The sequence below is a fragment of the Ursus americanus genome, chromosome 21, assembly GCF_024610735.1.
Source record: "Ursus americanus isolate L20-20 chromosome 21, mUrsAme1.1.p, whole genome shotgun sequence".
Taxonomy (NCBI): domain Eukaryota; kingdom Metazoa; phylum Chordata; class Mammalia; order Carnivora; family Ursidae; genus Ursus; species Ursus americanus.
Genome location: NC_142147.1, coordinates 2,646,722 through 2,665,152, shown reverse-complemented (window position 1 = coordinate 2,665,152; position 18,431 = coordinate 2,646,722). Strand labels below are relative to the sequence as shown.

The 18,431-nt window shown below is 50.8% G+C and overlaps 1 protein-coding gene across 2 annotated transcripts in view; it reads right to left on the bottom strand.

Annotated features, from left to right (window-relative positions):
- C21H16orf95 (chromosome 21 C16orf95 homolog) overlaps nucleotides 1-18,431 on the bottom strand; it is a 520,833-nt gene that overhangs the window by 4,377 nt on the left and 498,025 nt on the right. For both annotated transcript variants that reach the window (XR_015727990.1, XR_015727991.1), the window contains exon 15: nucleotides 2,263-2,398. The gene's annotated coding sequence lies outside the window, so the exon portion shown is untranslated. The remainder of the gene's footprint in view (nucleotides 1-2,262; nucleotides 2,399-18,431) is intronic.

The following is an 18,431-nucleotide window of genomic DNA, read 5'->3' as shown; positions in this document are numbered from 1 at the left end:
AGCACTTTCTTTCCCTGGATGGTAAGAAGTCCCGCACGTGAAGGCTCTGCAAACTACTTTTGGAGTTGCCATGTTGCTTTCTCGAAAACCAGGATAAAAGACCATCTTGATCTTCCATGGCTTGGGTTCTGGGAAGTCTCCCACACCCTGCCTTGACACCTTTGCTCATGCTGTGCGGTGTCTGTCTCTCTGCCCAAGCCCTGGGCCTCCCTTCGCCTGTGTGTCCACACTCTGCCTGGCCTCCGTGCTATGGTCCCGGCTTCCCACAGGTGCAGTGACACCCCAACCCCAGGGGCGCAGACAGAAGTTACCGTGGGCATTTTCCCAGCTGAGCTCTCTTGCACTATTTCCTCGCACCCAGGAGGCATTGCTTCTTCAGCTTGGGTCCCAGGGCCAAATCCTGGACGGGTCCCTGGAGATGCCCTCCTGAGCCCTGCAGGAATCTGCTTCAGGTTCCTTGCCCCCTTTCCATCTTCTACTATAAAGGCCACAGGTCAAGTACATGCTTTTGCAGTCTCCTGCAGTCACGGGAGGCTGGGTGAGCCCATCTTGGCTCATGACGTGAAAGCCAAAGTCTTCTGGAGGGATTTATGGGACGCTTTTCCGTTCTTCACAAAGTTTCCCCCTTCACCCTTCTTTTTATCTTGAATGTGGATATGATGTCTGGAGCTGCAGCAGTCATTCTGTGCCATGAGGCATGACAGAGAAAACCACAGAGACATGGGATCTGTGCACTAACAGCACTGGACTACTGACCATGCTGTCTCCTCTAGACTTCTGGTCACGTGAGAAAATAAACCTGATTTTTTAAAGCCACTGTGGTGAGTTTTCTGTTGTTTGCAGCCAAAATACACTCTTAATGTGTACAACTCGTTAATAAGTGATGATATATTCATATATTGGAACATGGCTGGGCCACTAAAGGGATGATATTACTGTATATCTTTACTAACACAAAGAAGTTATTATGATATATTAAGTAGGGGGGAAAGTTCCCAAAGAGCATTTTTATAATTACATACATAAAAGACCACACAAACGTATATGTTCACACTTATGTTCATGAATTTCTGTATTTACGGGAGAAAATCTGGAAATATAAACGTAACACGTTACGTGTGGTGGGATTTAAAGGTGTCGTGTTCTTCTCTGGTGCTCTAGCCTCCGAAGATGACAAGATGTGGGGGTGACCTGAGACCCAAGATGTGGGCGTGGAGTCCCCACTGGGCGAGAAAGCTCCCCTCCCCCAGAGGGGCGCCATCCTCTTTACAAGACAAGCAGCTTCAGCACCAGTGACACCGTGGGTTCTTCGGTGGAAAGGGCCAGCCTGGGTTTCCTCCTGTCCCCAGCAAATACAGAAGCATCGAAATGATACTGTTTAGCTCCAGGTGTTTGGGAACTGGATTCAGCAGCCAGCAGGCAGCTGGGGTGTCAGGCTCTGGTCTTGGAGCTGATGGTGCTGAGCCACAGCTGGGCTGTAGACTCAGGCTAGTTATGGGTGTCACCCACCCGAGGGAAACCAGGCATGGCGGCTTTTTGTGCTGGGTACCACTAGACGGGCATCGGACAACGGGACACTGGGGATGCCCATGGACCTGCACAGGAGCTGGTACTGAAGGGGAAGGTGCCAGACGCAGACGCAGAGCCTCCTATGACGTAGTGAGCGACTAACCCTGGAGGTTAGTGAACAGTGAGACGCTGGTGAGCTGGTTAACAAGACTAGGACGGGTTAGCCGACAAACGCCGGTCTCCACACGAGGGGTGGGTTCTGTGAGCACAGGGACTGTCCCCAAGCTCCCAGAGGAGCATGGAGGCAGGGCAGCTCCCCCAGACCAGCCTGGGTCTCCTCCCCTCCGCCCCGCTGCACGCACCGGGCTGTCAGCCTCACTTATGCCTGGAGACCCCACGGCTCATTGCCCTGATAAGAGTTGCATCTGTTCTCAGACCTGCACTCCCCTAACAGTGCCGTCCAGGAGCAGGGACTGTCACCATGGAGCGTTCCGGGGCCACACTGTCCTGTGTGGTCACCCCATGTGGCTATTGGAGCACTCGAAATGTGGCTGGTGTGACTGAGGAACGGAGTTTTCATTGTCGTCCAGTTTTAACGATCTTGATTTTAATGGCTGCTGGTGGCTGGTGGGTTCTGTCTTGGGCAGTGGGACCCGAGGCCAGAAACCCCTGCCTTGCCCGTCTGTGCTCCCGTGCGCCCAGCAGAGTGCCTGACAGACAGCAAACCCGCACTGAGTAATGATCTTATCTTACCGGCTTCTTTCCTGCTAATGCAGTCAGATCCCGGGTTTGCGAGAGTCCAGTGGGAGCCTCTCTCCTCAGCACGCGCACATTAGCTCCCTGAAGGATGGTGACTGGCCAGGCCCACTCGCGTCTACTCTCCATACACCTAAAAATAAACAGGAACTCTTCAAAATAATCAAATATCCAGTTACTGCTCAAAATTTTCCAATTGCCATATTTTTATCTATCTACATCATCCCCGACCATATCTACATCATCTATCATGTATGTTGATAGCATCCGTTATCTTTGTCCATGCACGATCCGTCCATCCATCCATCCATCCATCCATCCATCCATCCATCCATCCATCCGTCCATCGAATATATCAATATTATGTATCTATCTACCCATTCATCTCTCTACCTATCATTTATCCACCCATTCATCCATCCAATCCAGTGTATCGATATTATCTATCTGCCCATTCATATCTATTATCTATCTCTCTATCATCTATCTATTATCTATTATCCATCTCCCTCTCTCTATTATCTATCTATCTAGCTAGCTAGCTATTATCTATCATCTATTATCTATCTATCATCTATCTATCTATCTATCTATCTATCTATCTATCTATCTATCTATTATCTAGCTAACTAGCTATTATCTATCTATCATCTATCTATCATCTATCTATCATCTATCTATCATCTATCTATCATCTATCTATCTATCTATCTATCTATCTATCTATCTATCTATCTATCTATCTATCATCTAGCCAGCTAGCTATCGTGTATCATCCCAGCCAGCCATCTATCTATTCAAGTCAGGAAGCAAGAAGGTCCATGCACATCACACATGACATCAGCACCCCACTCTTCATTACTAGGCTGTTGGCCTCACCCCCTGAGCAGTGACATGAACGGAATTGGGGACCCTGCCATTTCCCATGCTGGCTCACTGGGGGAGGGGTAACTCCCTTGGCCCGGCGTCCTGCCCACCCCTATCTCTCCATCGGCTGCTGAGGATGTGCTCGTGGAGCTCGGAGCTGGCAGCCCAACCATCTGATACGACGCCCTCAGGGAGATTTCAGCACTTCGTCATCCTGGCCGTCCTGGCGCCAAGCGCTCGGCCCAGCCCGCTGCCAAACGGAGCCGTCGGGCCCCACGGCCTCATCTCGCATGCTCGGACACGGCCAGGCCACGTCTAGACAATTCTGAGCACCCAGGAAAATACCCCAGGTCTGGTCAGACTGGATTGAGCTCGACTTCCCAGAGGCTGGGAACCCATTTCAGCGCCGACAGCCCTGGGTGCTGTTTTGGGGCCTCAGTGCTCAAGAAGGGGGCCCTCCCCACGGAGACAGGGAGACTGGGAGGAGGCACTGTCGCAGCTGGGAAGCAGACTTCCATGGGAGCAGTTAGCTGCTCTTCTCAAAATCATTGTTCTTTTAGTTTCTCCATCTTCCAAGCCCCTTCCAGCCATCACACCTGTTTCATTAAAGCCAGAGCAATTCTAATGATACTACTTATCGTGCGTACAGAAGGCCCCCTTTTATCCTCACAGTGACTTTCATGTCTTACCATTCCTGTCCTCATGGAGGAAGAAGGGAGCCCAGAGAGGTTAAGTTACTTGCTCAAGGTCACACAGCAGGGCTGGGGTTTGAGCCTAAGTCTTTTTGACAAAGGAGCAGAAGCCTGAGGACAAACGGAAGCTGACAACCAGCACCCTTCCCCCCTCCCCACTCCCGGGTGGGATGTGTGTGACATTCCTCCAGGAAACTTCCAGCTCTCTTCTTCTTCTTCTTCTTCTTCCTTTTTTTTTTTTTAAGATTTAATTTGTTTATTAGAGAGCAGGAGCAAGGGCAGAGGGAGAAGGAGAAGCAGGCTTCCTGCCGAGCCGGGAGCCTGATGTGGGACTTGATCCCAGGACCCTAAAATCGTGACCTGAGCCAAAGGCAGACCTTAACTGACCGAGCCCCCCAGGCGCCCCATCTTCCAACTATCTTAATGCTAATGCCTTGCGAGAGGGAAAAACAACCTTAACTTGACAATGACAAGGCCTCAGTTATCCTGTGAGTCTTTAACATATGAAAATCCTGTTAATGATTTTTCAATCAAACAGAGGCATTAGAGGACTTTAATATTTAAAGGAATATTTTCATATTAGGAAACATAATACTTACCTTTAAATTTTTTAAAGTTATAGTTCTTCACAATTTTGAAAACTTGAAAAATGTTCAGTTAAACTAGCATATAATTATACATTTTAAATAGTTGATGCTGTGGTTTAAAAAGGGGAATATTATGTCTCCTTGGTTTGGGGATTGGAGATGCCTCTGGACCCCCAGAAACTCATGTACAGTTCGTCTGGGGTGGGGTCTGAAAGCTTCCCAGTTGACGACTGTGTTCAGCCAGGGTCTAAAACCTTGATGCTTGAAGTGGGGTCCCTGGGCCAACGGAGTCGCCTGGGAGCTTGCTAGAAACGCAGAGTCCCCGGCTCCACCCAGACCCTCTAAATGGTCAGAATCCGCATTTTCAACGCCTGTTGCTTTGAAGACAATGCTTTTCCCTATCGACTTGCAAACTGGAATCACGGGGAAACCTTAAAAACAACCAGTGTGCGTCCTGACCCCACCCCACCCCGGGCTCTGACTTAGTAGGTGGGTTGAGGGTATGACAAGGAACTGGAGTTTTTTTTTTTTTTTTTAATAATGATTTTTTATTATATTATGTTAGTCACCATACAGTACATCCCCGGTTTTCGATGTAAGGCTCGATGATTCATTAGTTGTGTATAACACCCAGTGCACCATGAAATATGTGCCCTCCTTATTACCCATCACCGGTCTATCCCATTCCCCCACCCCCCTCCCCTCTGTAGCCCTCAGTTTGTTTCTCATAGTCCATAGTCTCTCATGTTTCATTCCCCCTTCTGATTACCCCCCCTTTCTTTATCCCTTTCTTCCCCTACTGATCTTCCTAGTTCTTATGTTCCATAGATGAGAGAAATCATATGATAGTTGTCTTTCTCTGCTTGACTTATTTCACTAAGCATTATCTCCTCCAGTGCCATCCATGTTGTAGCAAATGTTGAGAACTCGTTCTTTCTGATTGCTGAGTAATATTCCATTGTATATACGGACCACAACTTCTTAATCCAGTCATCTGTTGAAGGGCATCTCGGCTCCTTCCACGATTTAGCTATTGTGGACATTGCTGCTATGAACATTGGGGTGCATATGGCCCTTCTCTTCACTACGTCTGTATCTTTGGGGTAAACACCCAGTAGTGCAATGGCTGGATCATAGGGTAGCTCAATTTTTAACTTTTTAAGGGACCTCCACACTGTTTTCCAGAGTGGCTGTACCAACTTGCATTCCCACCAACAATGTAGGAGGGATCCCCTTTCTCCACATCCTCTCCAACAATTGTTGTTTCTTGCCTTGTCTATTTTTGCCATTCTAACTGGCGTAAGGTGGTATCTCAGTGTGGTTTTGATTTGAATTTCCCTGATGGCTAATGATTTTGAACATTTTTTCATGTGTCTGTTAGCCATTTGTATGTCTTCATTGGAAAAGTGTCTGTTCATATCTTCTGCCCATTTTTTGATTTGTTTATTTGTTTCTCGTGTATTGAGTTTGAGAAGTTCTTTGTAGATCTTGGATACCAGTCCTTTATCTGTAGTGTCATTTGCTATCCCGATCAAAATACCGAGAACGTTTTTCAAAGAACTGGAACAAATAGTCCTTAAATTTGTATGGAACCAGAAAAGACCCCGAATCTCCAAGGAACTGTTGAAAAGGAAAAACAAAGCTGGGGGCATCACAATGCCGGATTTCGAGCTGTACTACAAAGCTGTGATCACAAAGACAGCATGGTACTGGCACAAAAACAGACACATAGACCAATGGAACAGAATAGAGAGCCCAGAAATGGACCCTCGGCTCTTTGGGCAACTAATATTTGATAAAGCAGGAAAAAACATCCGGTGGGAAAAAGACAGTCTCTTCAATAAATGGTGCTGGGAAAATTGGACAGCTACATGCAAAAGAATGAAACTTGACCACTCTCTCACACCATACACAAAAATAAACTCCAAATGGATGAAAGACCTCGATGTGAGACAGGAATCCATCAGAATTCTAGAGGAGAACATAGGCAGCAACCTCTACGACATCGGCCAAAGCAACCTTTTTCATGATACATCCCCAAAGGCAAGAGAAACAAAAGATAAAATGAATTTATGGGACTTCATCAAGATTAAAAGTTTCTGCACAGCCAAGGAAACAGTCAGAAAAACTAAGAGGCAGCCCACGGAATGGGAGAAGATATTTGCAAATGACACTACAGATAAAGGACTGGAACTGGAGTTTAAAACCTCGGGGTGGCTCTGCTGAGCGGCAAAGCTGCAAGCTCCTAGGTCGGGGTCACTTGCTAAATTAGGCTTCTGAGAACGGGTGGTCCTCAGAGTGTCTTTGTGAGGGAAAGGACCCTTTCTCTAGTGTAGAAAATAGTTGTGTTTATTGATTGAGCACATGACAAGAGTCATGACAAACAGGGATTGCTTTCTAGGGCTATCACCTGTCACCCACTTTCACCGGATTTGGGGTGTCCCTAGCTCCCCCACTCTTCCCTCCTCCCTGACAACCTGGGGGAAACAGGCACTTGACCACGTAATTTGAATTTAGGGAAAATGAGTCTAATTAATAAGAAACAGTACCTTTGGGGACACAGTTTTGGAACACTTCTGGCTAATGGATTGTAAAATCGATGGAATGACTCATAAGCAGTATATGTGTGTGTTTTAATGAAACAGAATAGAGTAAACAAGACTAGAATAGAATGGAGACTTCCAGACCACATCAGACGTGGGGGGAATATGGTTTTGGTTACACTGGGGTGAGGTGTAAAGCATGTTTCTCATCGTGCGTGTGGTAGAGACAGGAACTGAAATCCACCCTGGAAGGACCTTTTGAGGACACGTTCTCTCCCTGCCCGCCTAACCACCCTATGCTGTGGGTCTCTGATTGTCTGATTTTAAGGGGAGGGCGCGGGGGACAAGCGGGCTGCAGAGCCAGGAAGTGGGAGTTGCACAAAACCCGTCCACCTGCTCGTCCAGAGTCTGTCCTCCTGACTGCCCCTCTGGCCCCGAGAACCAGGTGGCTGAACTTCTGGAGCCTGAAGAGCCCTTTCCATGTACAGAAACTCCCAGTCACCACAGTCGTGGAACTATGCGTTCAGGACCCAGTTGTGGGGAAAATAGGAAGCAACTCTTGGGTGAATTTGCAAGTATTCCTCCAACAGAGTCCGCCCTGGGAGCAGTGGGCGGCCTCGTGGGAAACCCACCCAAACCCTTGACGTTGTGGTTCCTCGTTCTCCTCTTGGCCTGTGACTTCGCCTCCACTCAACCAAAGCCACTCATCCCCGAAGTCTCTTCCTGGAATCGTCACCACCGATCGGCCCCATGTCTGCAATCACTGGTTCTAACATCCACTGTGACCACAGGCTCTTCTTCTACCTTCCCAAGCCCTGACGCAGGAATTCCTCATCCTATTAGGCCCCTGTGTCTGGATTTCTCATCTTTGTTCCCCACTGCCAGTTACCTCCCGCCCTTCCTTTTTCTTGTGCCCCGCTGAGCTCCCACGGCCTAGTCCTTCAGCCTGTCACTTGCCGACTCCCACCACAGGCAGCTTCTAGGACCTGGAAAAAGCAAGGAAGGGAAGAGGAAATGAATTCTTCTCTGGAGCCTCTGGAAGGAATGCAGCTCTGGGGACACCTTCACTGGAGGTCCACGAGAGCCAGTGCCAGACCTCTGACCTGTAGAGCTCTGTGGCCGCAGACCTGTGCTGTTTGAGGTCACCAAGCCAGTGGTAGTCCGTTACAGGGGCAGTAGGAAGTGAATACGGTCCTTTGCCTTTCTGGTGTCGTGACAGGATCTCTAGCACGGAGCAGTGGGCACGGCCGGCGGCCTGCCTGACCCGAGTGTCTTCTCCGGCATGCCCTTCCTCCAGTGGCTGCACACGCCTGCACCTTCCCCAGAACGGCTAAAGCCACTGCACCCGGAGCAGCCTGGGGCTGGTGCGCCGCATCCCCACCTCAGGGTGGCCTGTGGCCCATGGTCCAGTGCCCCCCCTCGAACAAGGACAAAGTGGGCGCCGCAGGCTCTCCTTCAGAGACCCCGTGGGACCAGGCAGAGACTGACTCCACCCCAGCCTGCACCCCTGCTCTGCTTTTCCCCTGCACACCCCTCACCCGTGTCCCTCCTCAGGGGTCTCCTGAGAGTGCCCACACCACAGACGCTGACGCTGCATCTGGGGACCCCTGATCCCGCTATGGCAGTGGGACCCTAGCTCTGCTGGGTACGGCCCCATGAGGCAGGTGGGCCCTGAGCTGCGGTGCCTCAGTGAGGTGGGGAAGTGCCATATGCCCTGAGACTCTGTCCCCAGCCCGGAAGTAACCCCGGGGCTAGCCTCGGAACCAGGGGTTACCCTTGGGAAGAGCCTGCACGCCTGGCCGTGGTGGGATGGGGGAGGGGTGGTGGTGGCAGTCAGCTCATGTCCCCTCCCCAGCCAATCTGCTGGCATGACCTTTCACCTCCCAGGGTTTAGCTTCTCTTCCAGTCCAGGGTACCAGGACAGTGTGGCAGGACCCCATCACTGGATTAAGCCACAGCCCCTTGGCAGCCAACAATGGGCACGAAAGACCTGTCCGCCCCAATGTCGTCCCACCCCGGTGTGGTAGAGGCGGCATCTGGAGAGATACCTAAGGGCACATTTTCTTTCTTAACTAGGAAACAGTCTGCCGGAAAGGAAGGCAAATTCAACCACAGCAACAGCTACAACGTGCTGAGCACCTACTGTGCTCCAAGTTCCCTCCCCGTTTTCCCTTTCCTTCCACAGTGTGACTGCGACCATTCACTCCCACCTACAGACCAGCATCCTGAGGCCCAGAGGGGCCAAGTAACCTGGCCTAGGTCACAGAGCCGTGGGCTGGGAAGGCGGGGATGTTACCTCCGGCCTCGCCAACTCCCCCATCTGCACACTTTCCTCCAGACACACTGTCTCTTTAATTCCTATCCCTGCTTAAAAGCAAAGGTCTTCGTGGGTTTATGAAATGAGGAGATGTGTTTGGTGAACAAAACGTTCTGGGCTCCATGGAGGCAGAGAATTACAAGGGTCCGTGGCTATGTGAATGCTCTGACCCAAGGGTTTAAACATGTTGTTTCACCGAGGAAGGCAGCCAGACCCCAAGCAACTAAGCCAACCACGTCATGAGTCTAAGAGGTATCGGAGGCAGAGTGATGTCCCCGTCTCAGCCCAGCCCGGGGCAGAATCGGAGGGCAAGATGGTTCAGCTGCTTTGGAAAGGAGATCGACAGCCCGTCATGACACTCGACACACACGTACACGGTCCAGCCACTTCACTCTGGGGATTACCCCAGGGAAACCCGCTATCCACACACAGACTTGCTCGTTGCTAACGGCCGACACCCGGGAGAGTCCGAGTGTCCACGTGTGGGTGAGCGGACAGAGAGGGTCACCTCCATACAACGGAGAAGACGGCGCACGGCCAAAAGGGTGCTTCACACAACACTGCGCTGAGGAAGGAGGCCAGACCCCCACGGGCATAGACTGGGTCTCGGGGAAAGAGAGTCTAGACAAGGCAGAACCAATCGGGAGTGGCGGCCTGGGGCCAGGGAGGGGAGGGTGGGCCCGCTGGCAAAGGGGGCTCCTGGAGCTCCCTGATGTGCTGGAGATGTTCTGCGTCTGACCCGGGTCAGTGGCTACCTGACCGCACGTGCACGTCCAAATGTATCAGCTGTACACTTAGGACTTTTATTGTACATAGGGCACGTCCCGGAAAAGTTGCTTTAAAGAAATAGGCCTTGTTCGCAGACAGATCTGGGCGGGGACGGAGAGCCCCCTTGGACAGTGCCGGGCCTGGGGCCGTCGCCTGAGCCTCTGGGGCTTGGTCTGCCCCTCTGGAAAACAGGACGCTAAGGGAGCAGTGGGGGTCGAACAGGACGGCTTGTGGGAAATGCCCTGCTGGGCTTGGGGCACCGGCCTCGGCCTCTGTGCAGCCTGGCCTCCTCAGCACGGGGCAGGAAAATTCCAGTTCCCGGCTGCCCTTGGTCTGGGCGGGGGATCCCATGGCACTTGGCCTGTGTTCCCAGTCGCATCCCGAAGTGTTCTTTGGGGCCTCCTTTGATCTTGCCCCCCTTCTGGAGTCTCCTGTCAAGGAGCCAAGTCACTCTCTGCCCCTGGCTGTGCCCCCGCGGGTGCGTCTTTTCACTTTGGGTTGGAATCCCGACTTTTCAGCCTCTTTTGCAGGCATGGACCACCTTGTTCCTCCATGAGCTCTGACTGATATAAGGCCGTGCCACGGGGGGTGGGGCTGAGCTGGCGCCGCAGGGGTCCTCCTGCCAGGTGATTTCAATTTGCTGCGACCTTGTGCAAAGCATCGTTTCATGTGAATAATGCGCACGTCCGGTTACACTTTAATTACTGACTCTGGTCCAAGGGAAACCCAGAGCATCTTGCGAAGGCCTGGTTCCTGCCACTTTCTCTGCTCACCCACAGGCCCTCTGGCCCGTACAGACGCTGTGAGGTGCACTGGAGCTGGCGCGGCGCTGACCGTGACCACGGGGCTTCGCAGGGCAGGCTGACAACACGGACGGTGCAGACGTTGTACACGCGCTGCCCACCCGACCCCCACAGCGGCCAGTGTGGGGCCCCTGACGCAGCTCTCTGGTCCAGATCTGAGTTCCTTATCCTGCAGGGGTCCTGGTCACCCATTGCTGCATAAGCAATGGCCCCAACACGGTGGCTCATGACAACAGTGGTCTTTTCCTCTGCCTAAGAATCTGCAGGGTTCGGGGGGACCACTGGTCTCTGCTCCGTCTTGCCGAGGCCTCATCTGGACGGCTGGACTGGGTGAATGACATCTCTCTGTCTTCACGTAGCCTGTTGACCAGGTCACTCCAGCATGGTGGCTGCAAGGAACCCAGATTTCCTACGAGGTGGCTCAGGGCTGCAGGTGTTCGGAGAGCCCACAGCAGAAGCTGTAGGCCTTTTGTGGCCTAGCCTCAGTGGTCACCTGCATCACCTAGGACCAGCCCTGATTCGGGGCCCACAAGGCATGGGCCACTGGGGGCCCACGTGTGCCAGGTCCTGGGCTGGGTGTGGGCTGGCCGGGCTGGCCGTGAACGAACCAAAGGGGGACCATAACTAACTAGAAGAACTTACACTGTACCGAGTGGCAAAAATCAGCAGGAATGCACATAAAGCAGGGCCGGCGATGGGGGCAGTGATGTGATACAGGGGAATGGGGACAGCCTCTCAGAGGGCGGGCATTTGAGCCAGGTCTGAGAGACATGTGGAAGGAGGCTCTCTGGGGAAGAACCCCCAGGCAGAGGGAATGGAGCTGCCAGCACCAAGGTCCCCAGGCAGGCGTCTTCGTGCACAAACAGCAAGGAGGTCAGTGTTTGTAAGATCTGCCAAGACTTTTTCACGCAAAGTGAAAGGTAAAGGCCCTGGTGGGTTTTGAGCAGAGGAACAACATGTGACAGGTTTTAAAAGAATCACTGCAATCCCATGCTTGTGGAGTAGAAGAGAAAAGCTTGTTAAAACGGCCATGCTACCCCAAGCCAGCTACACATTCAGTGCCATCCCTATCAAAATCACACCAGCATTTTCCACAGAGCTGGAACAAACAATTCTCAGATCTGTATGGAACCAGAAAAGACCCTGGTCAGCCAGAGGAATGTTGAAAAAGAAAACCAAAGCTGGTGGCATCACAATGCCGGACTTCAAGCTCTATTACAGAGCTGTCATCATCAAGACAGCATGGTACTGGCACAAAAACAGACACATAGATCAATGGAACAGAACAGAGAACCCAGATATGGACCTTCAACTCTATGGTCAACTGATCTTCACCAAAGTAGGAAAGAACATCTAATAGAAAAAAGACAGTCCCTTCAACAAATGGTGTTGGGAAAACTGGACGCCACATGCAGAAGGATGACACTGGACCATTCTCTTACACCACATAATAGACTCAAAATGGATGAAAGACCTAAATGTGAGACAGGACACCATCAAAATCCTAGAAGAGAACACAGGCAGCACCTTCTTCGACCTCAGCTGCAGCAACTTCCTGCAAGACATGTCTCCGAAGGCCAGGGAAACAAAGGCAAAAATGAACTGTCAGGACTTCATCAAGATAAAAATGCTTCTGCACAGCCAGGGAAAGAGGAGACAAAACCAAAAGACATCTGACAGAATGGGAGAAGATATCTGCAAAGGTCTTATCAGAAAAAGGGCTAGCATCTAAAATCTATAAAGAACTTACCTAACTCAACAAACAATAATCCAGTTAAAAAATGGGCAGAAGACATGAACAAACACTTCTCCAAGGAAGACATGCAAATGGCCAACAGACACATGAAGAAGTGCACCATGTCCCTCGGCATCAGGGAAGTGCAAATCCAAACCACAAGGAGATACCACCTCACACCAGCCGGAATGGCTATAATGAACAAGTCAGGAAACGACAGATGTTGGCGAGGACGCAGAGAAAGGGTAACACTTCTTGCACTGCTGGTGGGAATGCAAGCTGGTGCAGCCACTCTGGAAAACAGTATGGAGGTTCCTCAAAAAGTTGAAAATAGAACTACCCTACAACCCGGCAATTGCACTACTAGGTATTTACCCCACAGATACAAATGTAGTGATCCGAAGGGGCACCTGCACCCCAATGTGTATAGCAGCAATGTCCACAACAGCCAAACTATGGAAAGAGCCCAGATGTCCATTGACAGATGAACGGATAGAGAAGATGTGGTGTATATATAGACAACGGAATATCACTCAGTCATCAAAAATATGAAATCTTGCCATTTGCAATGACATGGATGGAACTAGAGGGTATTATGCTAAGCGAAATAAGTCAATCAGAGAAACAATTATCATATGATCTCACTCATATGTGGAATTTAAGAAACAAAACAGAGAATCATAGGGGAAGGGAGAGTAAAATAAGACGAAATCAGAGAGGGAGAAAAACCATAAGAGACTCTTAACTATAGGAAATAAACTGAGGGTTGCTGGAGGGGAGGGAGGTGAGGGGACGGGGTAACGAGGTGATAGGCATTAAGAAGAGCACTTGACATAATGAGCACTGGATGTTACATGCAACTGATGAGTCACTGAACTCTACCTTTGAAACTAATAATACACTATATGTTAACTAACTTGAAATTAAATAAAAAATATAAAAATAAATGAAATGTCAAAAAAGAAAAGAAAACAAAAGAATCATCACACCTAATGTGCGTGGAGGACAGCGTAAGGGGCTAAGAGACCAGAAAGTCTCCATCTTCCAGGTGAGCCCATGGGCTCAGCGACTTAGAGACAGAAGTTTCCTGTTGTTCCTTCCACCTGCAGCCCCCTGGCCTCACCCCTGCTGGCCAGACTTACTGGGCAGCTCCTGAAGAGCCCAGCTGCTGAGACCTGGGCCAGATGGCCAGCAGGGGCGGGTGACGGTGACCCCGGGGCTGGGAGACGCCGCAGGGGTGGACGCCGGCTGCCGAGCCTGTGGCCGCACTCCCATTCCAGACAAATCCGCCCACCGAAGCCAGGACGGGCAAAGGCAGCGAGCAACCTGCCTTTCACGCTGAGCAGCCGGCCTCTCCCGCCCGGGGCCGGGTGCCATCAGCCCGCAGAGGGGCCGGTGATGCCGAGTCTGCCCACCGGCCTGGGTGTGCCCGCCCTTCAATCTTTCAAGAGCTCGTGAGCTTTGTTCTCACAGATTTGAAAAATGCCCCTTCAGTAAAGATGCAGGACCAACACGACGGTGATAACTTCCAGCAGGCCGAGAGCCCTTCCCTCGGAGCACAGGCTTACCCATTTTATTTTGGTTAGGTGGTCGCCGACATGGAGGGAAATGGCTGCTTTGCGTTTGCGGTTCTAGGAGGGGCTGGCGGGGGCGGCCTGGGGGTCAGAGCCCTGCGTGACCTCCACCTCCCACCAAACATACCACGTGGGGTACACGGTCCTCACTAGGGTTGAGATGCGCTGGGACAGCCACGCACACCGCAGGGCACCATGAACAGGGAAGTGGGGACACCGCCTAGTCCTGTGTCTCTTCTCCCAGCCAGGCTCCCCAGCAACTTGTGAGACCCCACTGGTGAGGTTACAGAAAGCAGGGGGCTCCTGGGGGAGGAATAAGTCTACCAGACCCTGCAGGGCACCTTGGAAGGATGCTGAATTTGGGGATGAGGCTGAGCAGCTGGGGTACCTCTCTCCTCCCCAAACATTCACTAGCTGAAGGGTGCGTTTCAAGGAAGTCTGGCTTTAGAATGATGTGGTTTTCATCCCTAGATGAAAATGTTGGCACTTAACCCAAACAACTTTGGATCGCTTTTTTTTTTTCTTTTCTCTTTTTGGGGAAAGGAAAGTTATCGATTGGGGAAACACAGATGTGTTTAATCTTTAAGTCAGTTTGCAGTGCGTGTGGTGTCGACTGCCTGTGTCCGGGCCAGAATCAGCCCACAGGGTGCTCATCGCGGCTGTAAGTGGGAGGCAGCTGATGACAGAGAGTGTCAACGTTCAAACGCGGGGTTCAGTGGTGTGGGACATTTGCTGGGTGACTCCACGTGGTCCTTTAACATCAGGGCGTGCAGAGAAGTGACTCTAAGCTCAATGGTGAAAACTCAGAAACCAGCTCCATCATCAACCCGAAACCACCATCAGATTCCTAGTTGTATGTTATTAACAAGGCATTTCCCGGCATGTGGCGGCCGAGACTAAGTCACGGGATGCGAGCAGCATCCGCCTGGACCTCGGGGGGTGCCCTGGGCCCTAGTCACAACACCGTGAGGAAGCCAAACGGCCCCATGGAAAAGCCACGCGCAGGTGTCCTGCTCCCAGCCCCGTCTGAGGTCCCCGGCCACATCGGCCTCCAGCCAGGTGAGCCAGACCACCTGCAGGTGATTCCAGCCTCCACCTCGAGGGCTCCCAGGTGATGCCACGGGGAGCAGCGTGGGCAGTCCCTGCTGACCTCTGCACCGTGCGCAGATGTGTGAGCAAAGCAAATGCTGTCGCTGTGTGAAGCCACGACGTTTTGGAGCCGTTATTACACAGCACCAGGTAACCAGACGCGGCAGGTGCAAACTGCCTGAGCTTCTCGGCCCGGGCAGCTGACCTTACTTTGTTTTATCTCAATTATAAGTCATTTCATAGGATGATTAGTTTGGTTTTATTATGTATTTAAACACGTTGAAGAAAAGTTTTTTAAATTAGGGGTGAAATTCACGAAACGTAAAATGAATCATTTAAAAGTACGGTTCAGTTGCATTTAGCACATTAACGGTGTTGTGAAAACACCACCTCTCTCCCAAGTTCTGAAGTGTCTTTATCACCCAAAGGAAAACTCTGTATTTGTTAGCAATTGCTTCCCATGGGTGCCTCCTGGCAGCCACCAACCGTCGCTGTCTATGGGTGTACCTGTTCCGGACATTTGATATAAGAGGAATCATATATGGCTTTTTGTGGCTGGTTTCTTTCGGGGGCACGCTGTGTGCAGCGCTCACCCATGTGGAAGCCCGTGTCAGCGCCTCGTTCCTGTTGGCGGTGGAGAAACGTTCCAGCGTGCGCGCAGACCGCGTTTGGTCTATCTATCCGTCAGTTTCTGGATACTCGAGTTGTTGCCACCTTTTGGCTGTTGTGAATAGTGCTGCTATGAATATCCACGTGCCAGGGTTTGAGTCCCTGTTTTCAGGCCTTTGGGAATACACGTGGGAGTGAAATGGTGGGGAAGATAAGAATTTCTCTTAACCACCCGTAGCGGGGCTTCTAGTCTGATGCAATACGGAGAGGTAGGGAATCTCTTACGGGGTCGCCCGAAGCGTCAAGGGCACCAGGTAAAGCGTGGTATTTAAAACCTCTTACTGGGGCACCTGGGTGGCTCAGTTAGTTAAGCATCCAACTCTTGGTTTCAGCTCATGTCACGATCCCGGGGTCCCGAGATCGAGCCCCGCGTCGGGAGTCTGCTTGTCCCTCTCCCTCCCTGTGCTTACTCTCAGCTCTCTCGCTTTCTCCCTCTCTCTCTCAAATAAATAAATAAATAAATAAATAAATAAATAAATAAATAACATCTTAAAAAAAATAAACCCTATTATTATGGTTCTTAAGAGATCAACTCCTTACCCTAGAAAAAGATGTGGGGAGTGGCCGTTTGCTGCTCTTGGTGACCCAGGTTTATAGGAGACGGTTCAATAATACTTAGAAACCAGGCAACCTGACCCAGCATTGCTGGGAGGAGATCGATGCCTTTTACTTATTTAATTGCTGGCCTTCATTTTTTATTCAGATACAGGGGTCTTTAAGAGAATAACCCCCCCCAAAAAACAACCCAACACAAACCTTCACCCAGCAGATGTTTTACATAAACGTAAACGCGCACATCTACTTCATAACTGTGGAAAATAAACTTCTAGGCACAAGATTTTAAAAGTCACTAAAGAATAAGACAGATACAATAGAAGCAATGGAAACACACATTTCATGATGCTTCAACGGGTCTTGTCTTCCAGCCTACGGGTCAAGGCCTGAGGGTCCGAAATGCTACCTTCCTTGCCAAGTGGAAACATCCAATTTGGCTGTAAATACACACCCACACAACAGACTATTACCCTTCAAGATCGTGTAATCAACACATCCCACACACACACACACACACACACAGACACACCCCATACATACACCCTACCTAACCATCCTCTCAATTAAGAAAGCGAGGATTTGGGAGTTTTCGAGTTTTCCCACCACTGAAGCACGTACATATTAATACCACACAGCAAACAACGATCCTGATTCAGAAATAAAACAGTTAACGACTGGCATCATCACAACCTTCTACCGCGGCAGAGATAATCACATACGGACAGCTTCCTGGGGTTCCACCTAATATAACTTAGGGGTGGGCTCAGCTGCCCAGCAACTTGACCCTGCTTGGCCAAATGAGGCCAAGCCACGAGTCCTGATTTTCTCGCATGACGAGAATTCCAAGATGGACTTGCACGTCACGGTGGCTGAAGGAACTTGCTAAGACCTGGGTCTCCTTCCAGTGCGCTGTTTTCCTGACCGTGGAATGCAGGAATCTGCCTCTCAGGCACGGGGCAGGTGGTAAGAGGAAGGGTAGGAGGTGTGTGCCAAGATTTGATTAAACATGCACGCACACACGTGCAAACACAGGCACACACCCACACATGTGCATGCATACACGCTCACATGCAGACGTGCATACATCTATGTGCACGTGCACACACACAGACACACAAGCCTACCCTGAAACCAGCCGTAGACCGTCATATGATGCTCACATCTCATGGGCCAGGACAGGGTCACGTGGCCACCCTTAACTGCTAGGGATGCTGTGTATTTTTAATTTCAATAGATGCTTTGTTTTGGAATGATTTTAGAGTCATAGAAAAGTTGCTGAGACTGGACAGAGTGTGACCAAATACCTGCACCCAGTTTCCCCAAGTGTCTCTATCTTCCATAACGACGGCACACTTTGCAAAGTAAGAAAGCCACGTTGCTGCGTCACTGTTAACTCATTCCCGGACTGCCGGTCTCCTCCGGGATCCCACCCCGCATTTAGGCTCCGTGTCTCCTTAGCCTCTGCTGAGCTGGGGCCATTTCTCAGACTTCCCTCGTTTTTCATGACCTTGACAGTTTCGAAGAGGACTGTTTGGGTGTTTTGCAGATTGTCCCTCAACTTGAGTTTGTCTGTCAGCCTGGGTTTTTCTCACAATCAGACTGATTTTGTGTTTGGGGAAGCTTCTCTTCAACATGGCATCGGGCGGGGCATTGTCTCTACCTGACGTGTCACGGGTGATGTTCACCTCCGTCCCCAGCAGCGTCTGCTGGGCTTCTCCACCGCGAGCTTCCCAAAGTTCTCTCTCTGTGCGCTAGTCTTCGGAAGCAAGGCACCGGGTTCAGCTCACGCTCAAGGGTGGGGTTAGTCACTACCTCCCGGAGGGAAGAGCATCTCCATACAGCCTGTGGCATTCTTTTTGCAGGAAGGAAGGATGGGTATATTATCACCCTGGATAAAATTGGGGTCCTACTGATAAGGAAGTCGGGGAGCATGGATGTCATCCCCTCGGCTATAAATGGACATGAAC